Source organism: Lepisma saccharinum, chromosome 14 (assembly GCF_977018435.1).
Source record: "Lepisma saccharinum chromosome 14, izLepSacc3.1, whole genome shotgun sequence".
Classification (NCBI taxonomy): Eukaryota; Metazoa; Arthropoda; class Insecta; order Zygentoma; family Lepismatidae; genus Lepisma; species Lepisma saccharinum.
Window position 1 is genome coordinate 50,299,846 of NC_139242.1, and position 11,575 is coordinate 50,311,420.

An 11,575-nucleotide genomic window follows, 5' to 3' on the forward strand; every position below is an offset into this window, starting at 1 on the left:
ACTGTTGGGGGCCTAGTGTTGGCGACCTGTGAGCTCTTACTGTAGCTTTTTATGAGGTGGACCTATTGTTTTTTTTTTACATTTGACAATTTTATTGGATGTTTTTTTTGAGGCTTGGGTTTTACCAACCCATCTGAAGAAAAGTCAAACGTAGTATTCATTCGCTGTACATATTTTCCGTCCTTAAATTCTAATAGTAACAAAAACCTTCCATCTCTCATTTTATATTTAATTCTGTGCAAATCACATGCCTGGAAGCTTGCGTGTATCACCCTCACTGTTTATTCAGATTTTGACCTTAACTATTGATCATGCATTTTTTATTGCATATTTCCCATGTCAACACAAAATATATATTTTTTCTTGGATTAATTTTAACAATAATGATGAAAATTAGAGAAAAAGTAGAGAAAGAGAGTCCTCCTCCGTAGCTAAGCGAGTTACGACGTTCACTCGTCTTGAGATTGTTCGTTGTGAGACGGCATAGGTTCGAATCCGGCTCTGGTCGGAATTTATTCGGCCTACGTATAGGGCCGGTAACAACCCACCATCATGAGAAAATTGGAGGGGCTATGAGTGACTGGTGTAAGCTGGTTTCAGATATCTTCTATAACAGCTGAGGGTTCGTCGTGCTGACTAAGATCACCTCGTTGCCAGTTAAAGATAACTCTAGGTAGGATTCCCCATCCAAATTTTTGTTTCGTGTTCATGGCGATGGTGGTGCCCAATGCTGCAACTTTTTCTCCCAAAGAAGCGTCTCTGCTCATGACCCTCCTAAAAGCGGCATGCTCCAATTTCTTGTCTGCTTCGTGACGTGCATCCAAATTCGTGTGCGTGTTGTAAGCAATATCATGATTTTTGCATGGTGTGTCCAACGGATTCACACCCTTGTCTCCTCTCTCCAATTTTTTCTCGAGTTTGGTACCCGGTCCGCAGTATTGGTAGCCAGGTAAATGCATCTCGAAAAGTAACTTGTTGATGATGTCGTTCACGAGTCCCTTTCCTTCGGCAACGTTCCAGAATCTCGGAGGCAGCATGTTGATAATTTTGATCAGGTAGCCGATACCTTTGTCGTCGTTCACGATGAAGTTGGAAAGTTTGCCAACATTGTAATTGGAGAGTGATGTTACCCCTACAGATTTTACTTCACAATAGAGGTTGTTGACACTCATCAAGACACACGCCCCAGAAGACGACTGGTGGATGGATAGTTGTGTATGCCAGCCACCAGTTGGGCCTGCGATCAGTTTAGATGTTTTAAATTGTGAGTATGTGTGTGTGAATTGAAACACTACAATTTCTTGCCAAGTGGTAATATATCGACGTCTTGTAATCAGTGTGTCCTATTCCGAGTTCCAGTCAGGTCGCATAATCAATATTTCAGATTCCATTTTAAACGTATCCCGAGTCGTGATTAGCCTATGTGTGCAAAAAAAGTGATGTTAAAACAAACTCTTGACCTCAATAATACAAGTTGTGTATTTTCTTTCAGCTGTGGTTCCCTCTTTTTTTTCGCGAGAAATAACAAATTAACCTAATCATTAACTCAACAAATAATTACACCCAAAATTATTACACCCAAACCTCTATTTTATCGTAAATGTAAATGAAATATCATCTCACGTAGTGAAAACAATGTGAAAATTGTTCTAGTGAGTAATATATGATTGTCAAACACATACATGAATACATTATGTTACAGATTCCACCGATGTAGTTTCCGGTGAAATAATTATGATGAAATTACTTTTCGGTTCTCGTCGGTGAAACCTTTGATCGCACACCAGGCACGTTTCAATGTTATTGTGAGATTGAAGTTCATCGCTGGATAATAGGAGCATTTGGTTTCGATTCGTGTAAGAGACTGCCAATAGTCTCAACCTCTTCAACTATCTTTTCAAAAAAAATGTTTGATTACGTCTGGTCCTCGGTAAACATACGGTTCATCTATCCTATCCTGTCGCACAACAACAATATCCGAAACTCGAGGCTTCGTGCAGTGTTGTGGAAGAAAATTCAGGGATGAAGAATATACATGACTTGATTTATTTATTTCTTCTCTTGTTTTTTCTGAGGGCATATGCGAGTCTTATTCAAGAACTGGAATGATTGCGCCTTTCGAATCGAATTTATGGAGGGGTAGAGAGAGGGTCAATATGGACAGGTTAGAAACAAGTGATGTTATGATGATAGCCGTCGCCATTTCAGAGTAGCAAATATTTAACATTAATTGTTGAATTTTATTTTAGGCTAGGCATATTGACTTCGTCAATTTTATCAAAACAACCATTATTCATCCTCATCGTTGCCATTAGCCAAAATAGCCTCGCTTCTTTTTTTTCCCAATTTTCGTAGTGATCTCCGTTTGCACTTGGCTTTTGTAGATTAACAAAAATCGTCTGAAGTTTAAACACATCATACAGGTGCAACCTGTTTTTATGATTATTCTCATCGATTATTCAAAATGTCTAATTTTCGCATATTCAAATACACACAAGTGGAGGGGGTTCATGCCACATTAGTAATTTTAAATTGTATTCTCGGAGCCATGCACACATTTCCTAACATTGTTGCCTTGTAGTCGATGAGTTATGCAGGTACAGCTGTGAAGTTGTTAATAAGACCCAACACAGACAAGTCACCCAACATTGCTTTTCGACATAGATTTTTAACTAGAAAAATTGTTATGATTACAGTACACCCATATCAGTATACAATAACATGGTGTCATTTTTTCTGTTTCTGTTGCCAACAAAAGCAAATCTACAGACCGCAGGTTCGAGAAATAAGACATTAACTATATTTTGCATACATGTAGGTACGCCCCCGCGAGGTGTGTTATTGGAAGACTCAATACATGTGAGCAGTGGAGTAAATTTTTTTCTTTTATTTTGATGTCCATGCATTTATCTGAACCCCCTTGTCCAACCAAAACAAAAACTCCGGTCCCATTTGGAGATTGTAAAAACTGATATGTATGTTTATTTAGAAAAACCATCCATAGACAATACCGTTACACCCTCCATGTGCATTTTCCTTGTTAGCTGAACGCGAAGATGCCCGAGACTGCTTTCGAAATTGCTTTCAGCCTCGCATCACGATACAGCCGTTTTCTACAATTCTATTAGCCTACTATTATTATCTAAAACTATTTCATCACACACAATCAAAAAAAATCAAAAAAATAACATTTCTCTCCTTCACTCGCTTTTAGCCATCATCCAGTGTCCTTCTAGATAGCAGGTGAATCGTGACTAGCAAAAGTATTAAAATCAAAATATGAATTATCCGTTATAACCCCTCCTCCTCTTTTTTTTCTCTCCCCTTCTTTACATGCCCGCTCGATGACATTGAAATAAGCAAAAACACACCGCTATGCTTAAAAAAAAAAAACATCCATTGTACAACTCTATAGGTCGAGGTTCATAAGCCTCGTACATCTCATGCAAGAGACTGCATATCTTGTTTACAGTTTATAGTGGTATCATATTCCTTCACTCGGGAGACTTGCAAGACAGCTCATTACTAGATCTGTTTTGTCGATATGAGAATGCTTGCTATCAGTAATAAAATTTTTATGGTGTTTAACCTAACAGCTGAGGGGCCGGGGCATTCCACATTTACCTTTGCTAGTGCAATAAATATCAATGTTTTTAAGTTATGCAATAATTTTTGACATTATATTCACGTCCATTTCCAAAACTAGATTTATATACACAAACAACTCGCTCTTGCAATATATTATCTATTGTGAAAAATTCTCGCATGTTCGCAAAACAGGAAATACACGTCATAGCTTCCGTGAATCGAGCGCAAGATTACTGGAGCACGCAAAATACCGTATGCCAAGAATAAAATATTCCAAATGCAGGCATCATGCACAAATAGAATAATCAGGTTGAATTTACAGTCTAAAACCACCATGTTCTGGCAGCAAGTATCAAAAACATGTGGTTAGAAGATTTTGATAGGAGGGTGAGTGAAATAGTTGTTGCAAGTTACCTTTTAAACCCAGTACATGTGTAGGAATATATTACATATAAGCTGTCTCACTCTCTCCATATGTGTGTCAGGTGGTCGTGTCGATCGTTAGTTGTATGTCACAGCTTAACCATACTAGGTAATATTTTTACATGAGGTAAGTTGGCATAATCTGCGAGGGTATATGTTTCAAGCTTCTAGCTGTAGAAGATTAGCTTTAGCCTATTTGCAAAATATAAGTTTGCCTCGTCGAAAGCAACCCAAACAGTGTTGCCAGCTGTAGGTTAATTTTCCCCGTTATACAATTGCAAGAGGTGAGTTGCTTATACCCTATCTGGAAAATGTGTCCATGGCTTATGTCGTAGGTTAATTTTAGTTTGCAATAGATCTTGTGTGTTGCCCCCTTACAAGTGATATAGCTGCCTTTCTGCCTTTGAGTCACCTGTAAGACTATATGTGAGTGGGCAAGTGAGGTTAGTTTAGTTTACGATAGATCGACCTGTCATGCTATGTACTACTTTCTGCTTTTTGAATTACCTGTAAAACTATATGTGGGTGGGTGAGTGAGGTTAGTTTAGTTCACAATAGATCACACTTTGAATTTGCTCACACTCTCTCTGTCTGTGTGTCAGGTGGTCGTGTCGATCGCTAGTTGTATGTTACAGCTTAACCCAAACTAGGTAATATTAACTGTACTTCAAAAAATAAAAATTGTGTATATCTCATGTCGAACTAGAAATAAAAAAAATCAAACATTAAGCATTCATGCAGATTAATTAAGCCATAAGTTCAAAATTTTGGCCCCCACACAAATCGCATTACATACATACATACATACATACATGTGGAAAAACAGAAGTATGCATGTTTTTTTTCGTCCCCGTGGCATTATGAAAGCAAATGTTGCGTGCATACGGAAATAACACAGAAAAAAAAAGCGAATGGAAGCAATTTAAAATCAGTGGAGGAAGATTAGTATTACGAGAACATAAAAACATGTGCTTGCATTCAACTTCGAAAAATAAGAATAAATGTGTGCATACAGAACACATATGCTTTCTTTTCACAGTTGTAAAATCATATAAATTGTACATGAAGTAAGTTGTGAGAAGGCTCTCTCTTTTATGTCTGTGTATATGTATGTTGTACCATTAGGTACAAGTATTGTACAATTAGGTACAAATTGTTGTACAATTATTTCCCCCAGTTGCCCAGTTGGAGTTGGGGGCACAACACTGGTACTATTTGTACCCACAGTACTTACTCATGTATTTTGTTTAATATTTTATTTCAAATTCACTGTCAGAAACTAGTGTTGCCAGTTCCTGGATGTAGGTTTACCTACTCTGTTAGTTGTCACTGTCAAGCTCCCAGTATTCATACGGCATATAAAGCCATAACCCCCCTCCTCAAAATATATACATTGTATACGCCAAAATGCCCAATAGCCTAGCAACACATCATGAAAAAAACATGCCAAGAGGACCCAGTGGGTTTATAAGTCAGTGTTGCCAATTCCTATTTGTAGGTTAGCTTAGCCAGTGAAAAATCATATAGTGGAATTTTTGTGAAGTGGGTTGGCAATACCGACAAGCATCAAATATTAATTTCAAGCCTCAAATAATGATTCGAGCGTCAAATAATAATTCGAGCCTCAAATAATAATTCGAGCCTCGTCAGTGCTGCCAATTCCTATTTGTAGGTTAGCTTAGCCAGTGAAAAATCATATAGTGGAATTTTCTTCAGATGGGTTGGTAAAACCCAAGCCTCAAAAAAAACATCCAATAAAATTGTCAAATGTAAAAAAAAAACAATAGGTCCACCTCATAAAAAGCTACAGTAAGAGCTCACAGGTCGCCAACACTAGGCCCCCAACAGTGTTGCCAGACATAAAAAATACATGGACCCCTCAGGCCCTTTGATGAAAATTTACAGTGAAAAACCCAGTAGGTTAACAACACTGTCAGAAAATCTACGGTAGTGTTGCCAGATGTAAACAGAAGACAATAGACCCTCCTCATAAAAAGCTACAGTAAAAACCCACAGTGCTGCCAACTCTGTCCTCAATGCCGTTAGAAAACCTTTTACTTTTTTTGGTTGGGCACCACGCACCCTGGCAGGGTTAGGGGCCAGGCATCCTAAAAAACAACAATTATTATTTGTTTGTTTGCGTCACAATACAGGTGCGCGCACGCGCGCGTGTGCAGCACATCGTTCCCCCAAGAGAGGTTTACAAAAATCACGATATACATTGCCGCCCAGAACTTGGAAATAATGCATATTCGCTCACCACTGTTGCCAGCTCTAGGTCTCTCCCCCTCCTCATCTTACAGCAATGTTGGTATCTCTATCTTTTTTTTAGTTGTAGATGGGTTGCCAACACACTCTAGTTAATAATGCTACATATTATACACACACACACACACATACTGTATTGCCATCCATCCATCTCTCTCTTTTACGGCAGTATATATTTGTTACCGGCTCTATTGCCCAGTGCATGTATGTTACGCCAGTATATAAATTAGCTAAGCCCTTGCCAAGTAAGAAAAAAAGCTGTAGGTAGGTGTTGGCAACACTGTCGGTTGTTTAACTCTTCCCTCTCTCTCTCCTCTCTTTTTTTTGTAAAAAAGCTATGGCAAAAATACCAGTAGGTTGGCAAATTGCTTTATGCAATTAATTAAGGCAAGCCTCAAGCAGTATTGCCAGCTCCTTGCTTTAGGTTAGGTTAGGTTAGGTTTGGTTAGGTTAGGTTAGGTTAGGTTAGGTTGGTTAGGTTGGTTAGGTTAGGTTAGGTTAGGTTGGTTAGGTTGGTTAGGTTAGGTTGGTTAGGTTAGGTTAGGTTAGGTTAGGTTAGGTTAGGTTGGTTAGGTTAGGTTAGGTAGGTTAGGTAGGTTAGGTTTGGTTAGGTTAGGTTAGGTTAGGTTAGGTAGGTTAGGTAGGTTAGGTTAGGTTAGGTTGGTTAGGTTAGGTTAGGTAGGTTAGGTAGGTTAGGTAGGTTAGGTAGGTTAGGTAGGTTAGGTTAGGTAGGTTAGGTAGGTTAGGTAGGTTAGGTTAGGTTAGGTAGGTTAGGTTAGGTTAGGTTAGGTTAGGTTAGGTAGGTTAGGTAGGTTAGGTAGGTTAGGTTAGGTTAGGTTAGGTAGGTTAGGTTAGGTACAAGCCTCAAGCAGTGTTGCCAGCTCCTTGCTTGAGGTTAGGTTAGACCCAAAAACAAAAACCTTGGTGATTTTTTGAGTGAGGAGTTGGCAACACTGCAAGAAAATAAGGCTCGCCTTACGAGAGCAAACCATTAAAACAAGCCTCAAGCAGTGTTGCCAGCTTCTTGCTTGAGGTTAGGTTAGACCCAAAAACAAAAACCTTGGTGATTTTTTGAGTGAGGAGTTGGCAACACTGCAAGAAAACGGGGCTCATGCCTTACGAGAGAAATCCATTAAGGCGAGCCCCACGGAGCCCCATTTTCGGGCGCAGAACCGGGGACACTGCTCTACTTCAGGTCATTTTATAGGTCTTTTTTTTTGCTATTTTAAGGTCTTCAACTTCCAAGCCCTAGTTATGAGTAATATTTAACATCCTCCACGGACATAATTCAACAAAGAAGAAGGATATGGATATCGTATGGCAGGAATGTAACCACATGAGGGATATTCTAAGTAGAACATATAACGTGGTCACGTGATCAACAGTGTTGTCATTCTACAAAATTACGTGTTGCATTATAAAGTTTCAAAGTTGCTGACCATTCGGAAAAAAATGTTGTGGTACAGTCACGAGCTTAAGTGCGTTGCACTTATCTCAGGACATGCATTGTTTTTGACTTCGCATTAGCAACAACTTAAAACCAAGAGCAACATATGTAAACTTGAGACAAGATACTGTCCGCGAGAATCGTCTCCTTCAAAATTTTAGTAACTTAGTGTGCTAGATGCATGGGCATTTTGCTTAATTCAATATTGCGACACACACCTGTACTTAGAAGATAAATATGCAGTGGCGGCTAGTGGGTTCCAAAACAGGGGGCTAAAGGCAAAAACCCCGGGGAGGGGGGGCAAGGACAGTATATTTCTTTTTGTAGATAACGTTTAGCATAGTGCGGGGGCAAAAGTGGCGAAAAGTGTGTGTTTGGGGGGGGGGGGGAACTGCCTCCTCTCGCCTCCCCATATCGCCGCCACTGTAAATATGTGTGAATAATTAGGTTAAAGGTTGTGCGGTTTGCTTACTGTGCAATTTTTTTTTATTTGATTTTTGTTATACCTTGTATACAAATCTGCAAGATTTACAGTAAAAAATCCTCGCCGCCCTGTAATAAAGGGGTCCCGGGTTCGATACTCGGTGGAGGCACATAATGTCTGGCTGCCTTAGCAGAGACCATGGACGGAAGTGCGTATGCGCCAACCGGACGCGTTCAGTGGCTAAATAGGGGTGACGGAGCTTTGGACAAGAAGCGGGTTCCTTGAAAATCGTCTGCTGTAGAAACAGCAATGAAGTTTCAACGTAGTAACATCGCCGCCAAAATACATAGAGATGTTTACGAATTATGTAAGGGTTATGTAAGCCAGTCATATACTATATCAGCAAACAGAACATATCAGGAAAGTATTCATATCGTCACATTAGTAGATAAACTTGTTTGTAAACCAGTAACTTTATTTTAGATCATTCAATTAAATTGATCTTCTTAGTAAATATTATAATTAGCACAAATGTACACAACATTAATCAGGATAGTATTCAATAATAATAATATTGTTGTATATAGATTAATAAATATAAATGTAGTAACTGAATGGCTTGTGACATTTTCTAGCAAAACGTGGGTGTTTTGTAGAATGTGCAACAGGGGCCAAAACGTCCCAATTTTCCTCATTCCACTTCGAAACGGTTTGTTGCCAATTGTAAGAGCCATCACAAATCACAAACACAACAATAATAAGCACAACAAGCAAACCCACACAAGCGAAATACCACAGGGTAGTTCGGCGAGTTCTCCCTGCTTCCCCTCTCGCGTTTAGAATCGTCCTTTCCAGGTAGTTTCGTCTTTCTTGGCCGGACTGTAGTAGATCCAGTCCCGATTATCCTATCTGTACATAAAGGTGGACTTAAAACTCAAACCCTATGCTGTGCCTCCAGAAAAAATTTCTGAATCTGCCGATCCATGAATACAAAGGGGGGGAAAATTTGCACAGGTGTGAACACACCATAATATTAGCACCACCAACGTAATTCAATGAATTATAAGTTTCTTCCTACATTGTTATTAAAGAACTCGCATTCAATGCAGTGCGATTGCACGTGGCAAAGCAAGGATTTGAGATGAATAATGAGTTCTCCACATCATCCGGTCACGTGACAAAACAAACGGGGTCTTCCCGGAGCCGGGAGGCCCCGGGAGGCCCCCACAATGGCCGCACAAGGGGGACGCCCCACTTTCTTTTTCGGTTCGCGCAAGTTTTATGAGCCTCCATACATAAGAGAGCGTCCGTGTGTTTGCGCCGTGAGTTATTTGGGACCGGGCCGCCCATTCGTTCCCTCTCGGGATTTTCGTCGCCGGATCGACGACGTGGAACAAGCTGCCCAGCGGACGGTTGGAAAGTAGGAACCTCGAAAATCGCTCGACCAATTTGGGCTGCGCGATTCGTCCCTCGCAAAAACGGATCACGCTACGGCCGAACCTCCGGACGCACGCTTTTACTATTTTGCTGAATCTAGTTAGTCTATACACGCGCACGTCGCGATACGTTGCATCGTGGTTCTTGAAAAAGATATGCTTCGGTAGACCTCCGTGGCGGAGTGGTTAGTACAGCGCACTACGACGCCAGGGGTCTCGAGTTCGTGGGAATCACATGGACGTTCATTATGAGTGTCGCTTCATCAATCTCATCCTCATCGTCGCGATTAGTCAAAAGTGAGCACCATATTTACAACCTCTACTTTATAAATGTGTGTGTGTGTGAAGTTCGATTACTGGGGTGGGTAAAGGCATTCTTGCACGAAACCGCTCTGGGGTCCACCCAGTCTCTAATAAATGGTTATCTGGAGGAAACCCTATGGGGGAGGGGAGTGTTAAGAGGGCCGGAATGTAGTGCTGAATGTGGGGACTAGCTCGCCATCCCCCTATATGCCTTCACGACATATTGCAACTGTACAGGGTGCAACCTTACCTTATAGACACGCACACGCACACACACACACACAGACAGAAACACAAATATATATCATGGAGTTTCAGAAGTTGAATTCTGTGAGTTTCTGAGTGTTAGGAAGCATACACCTGCGCGTAACCTGCCAGCTTCAAACTACCCCAAGTTCGAAAGATGCAGTTTAGGTGGAAGACATGTGTTGATCGCTGTGTCCTCAACCACCTTTACAATATAATTTCAATTGATAGTAATATCTGCAATGCATTTTGCCTCTGGCACACAAGAACAGCTTTCTCGCCTCGTACATAAGGTTTCCACAAACAAAACGCTGCGACCTACGCTCTTCCCTGCTGTGTGTCTACAAAAGTAAGTTGTCAAACTTAGTTCACAAGACCACTTAATTCTGGTCTGGGTAAGTAGTTCACTTGGACGACATGCATGCTTTTAAGAGACGCGAACCTTCGCAGTGAACTAAGCTAGTTGCTACACAAAGAGGTGGAAGACGTTGATCTTATGTTTTCTAAGTGGTAACTAAATTTTGAAACCTTCTGGGCAGGGAACCGAATCAGTGTTGCTTGATGGGAAGATGATAACCTTAACCAGCGAGTTATCGCAGGCTATCTAAAGTTACCAGACTTTTATTTGGTATAGAGATGGACAGAGTCATAGTGAACGAACAGACCAAAGTTTTCCATGGACTCCATGAAAACTAATTTTAGCGTTCGCGAATTTTACTTAAGTTGTCCCAGATGCAGCCTGTCAGGTGGTTTCCTCCTTCTAGAAGATCGTCGTTGACTGTTCACATCTGAGGCAGTAACAGCTTCCTCTCGTGAAGTCTGCGGTCTCTCCTCACACGCCCTGTCCTGCGCTGACACGGAACCATCAAAGATCCAAAAGTTATCTTCTCCACTGTCTGTATCCGACGTGTTAGATTTAAACTTCACTTGATGCAGGTGTACCCTTCTCGTTGTTCCACCGGCATTGACCAATAACAAGCGTCTTCCTAAATGACCCGTAACTTTGGCTCGTACGTATTTTGCAAATCTGGATGTATAATTTCTTGTCCACACTGTACTTGCGATTGATGGTAATTCTTCGTTCTTATTGGTCTCATTTCTCACCAATTCCTTCTCCATTATTTGCGACCAGGACCAGTTATAGATATTACGAGGAGTCTTCCCCGTAGCATGGCAACGTGTAAACCTGGCTACTCTTAAATCGAAACTTCTTTTCAGGTGGCAAACTTCCAACCACCTCTTCTTCAGAGTACTTTTTACGTTTTGGACCCACTCTTCGGCTAAACCATTACTGGGTGGATGATATGGTGGTGAATGAATTATTCGTATTCCTAACTTAGTGCAAAATTCTTTAAGCTTCCTTCCCAAAAATGGAGGTCCATTATCACATGCAATTACACTGAAAATTTGCGGAAAATATATGGTTTTAATTTTCTTTAA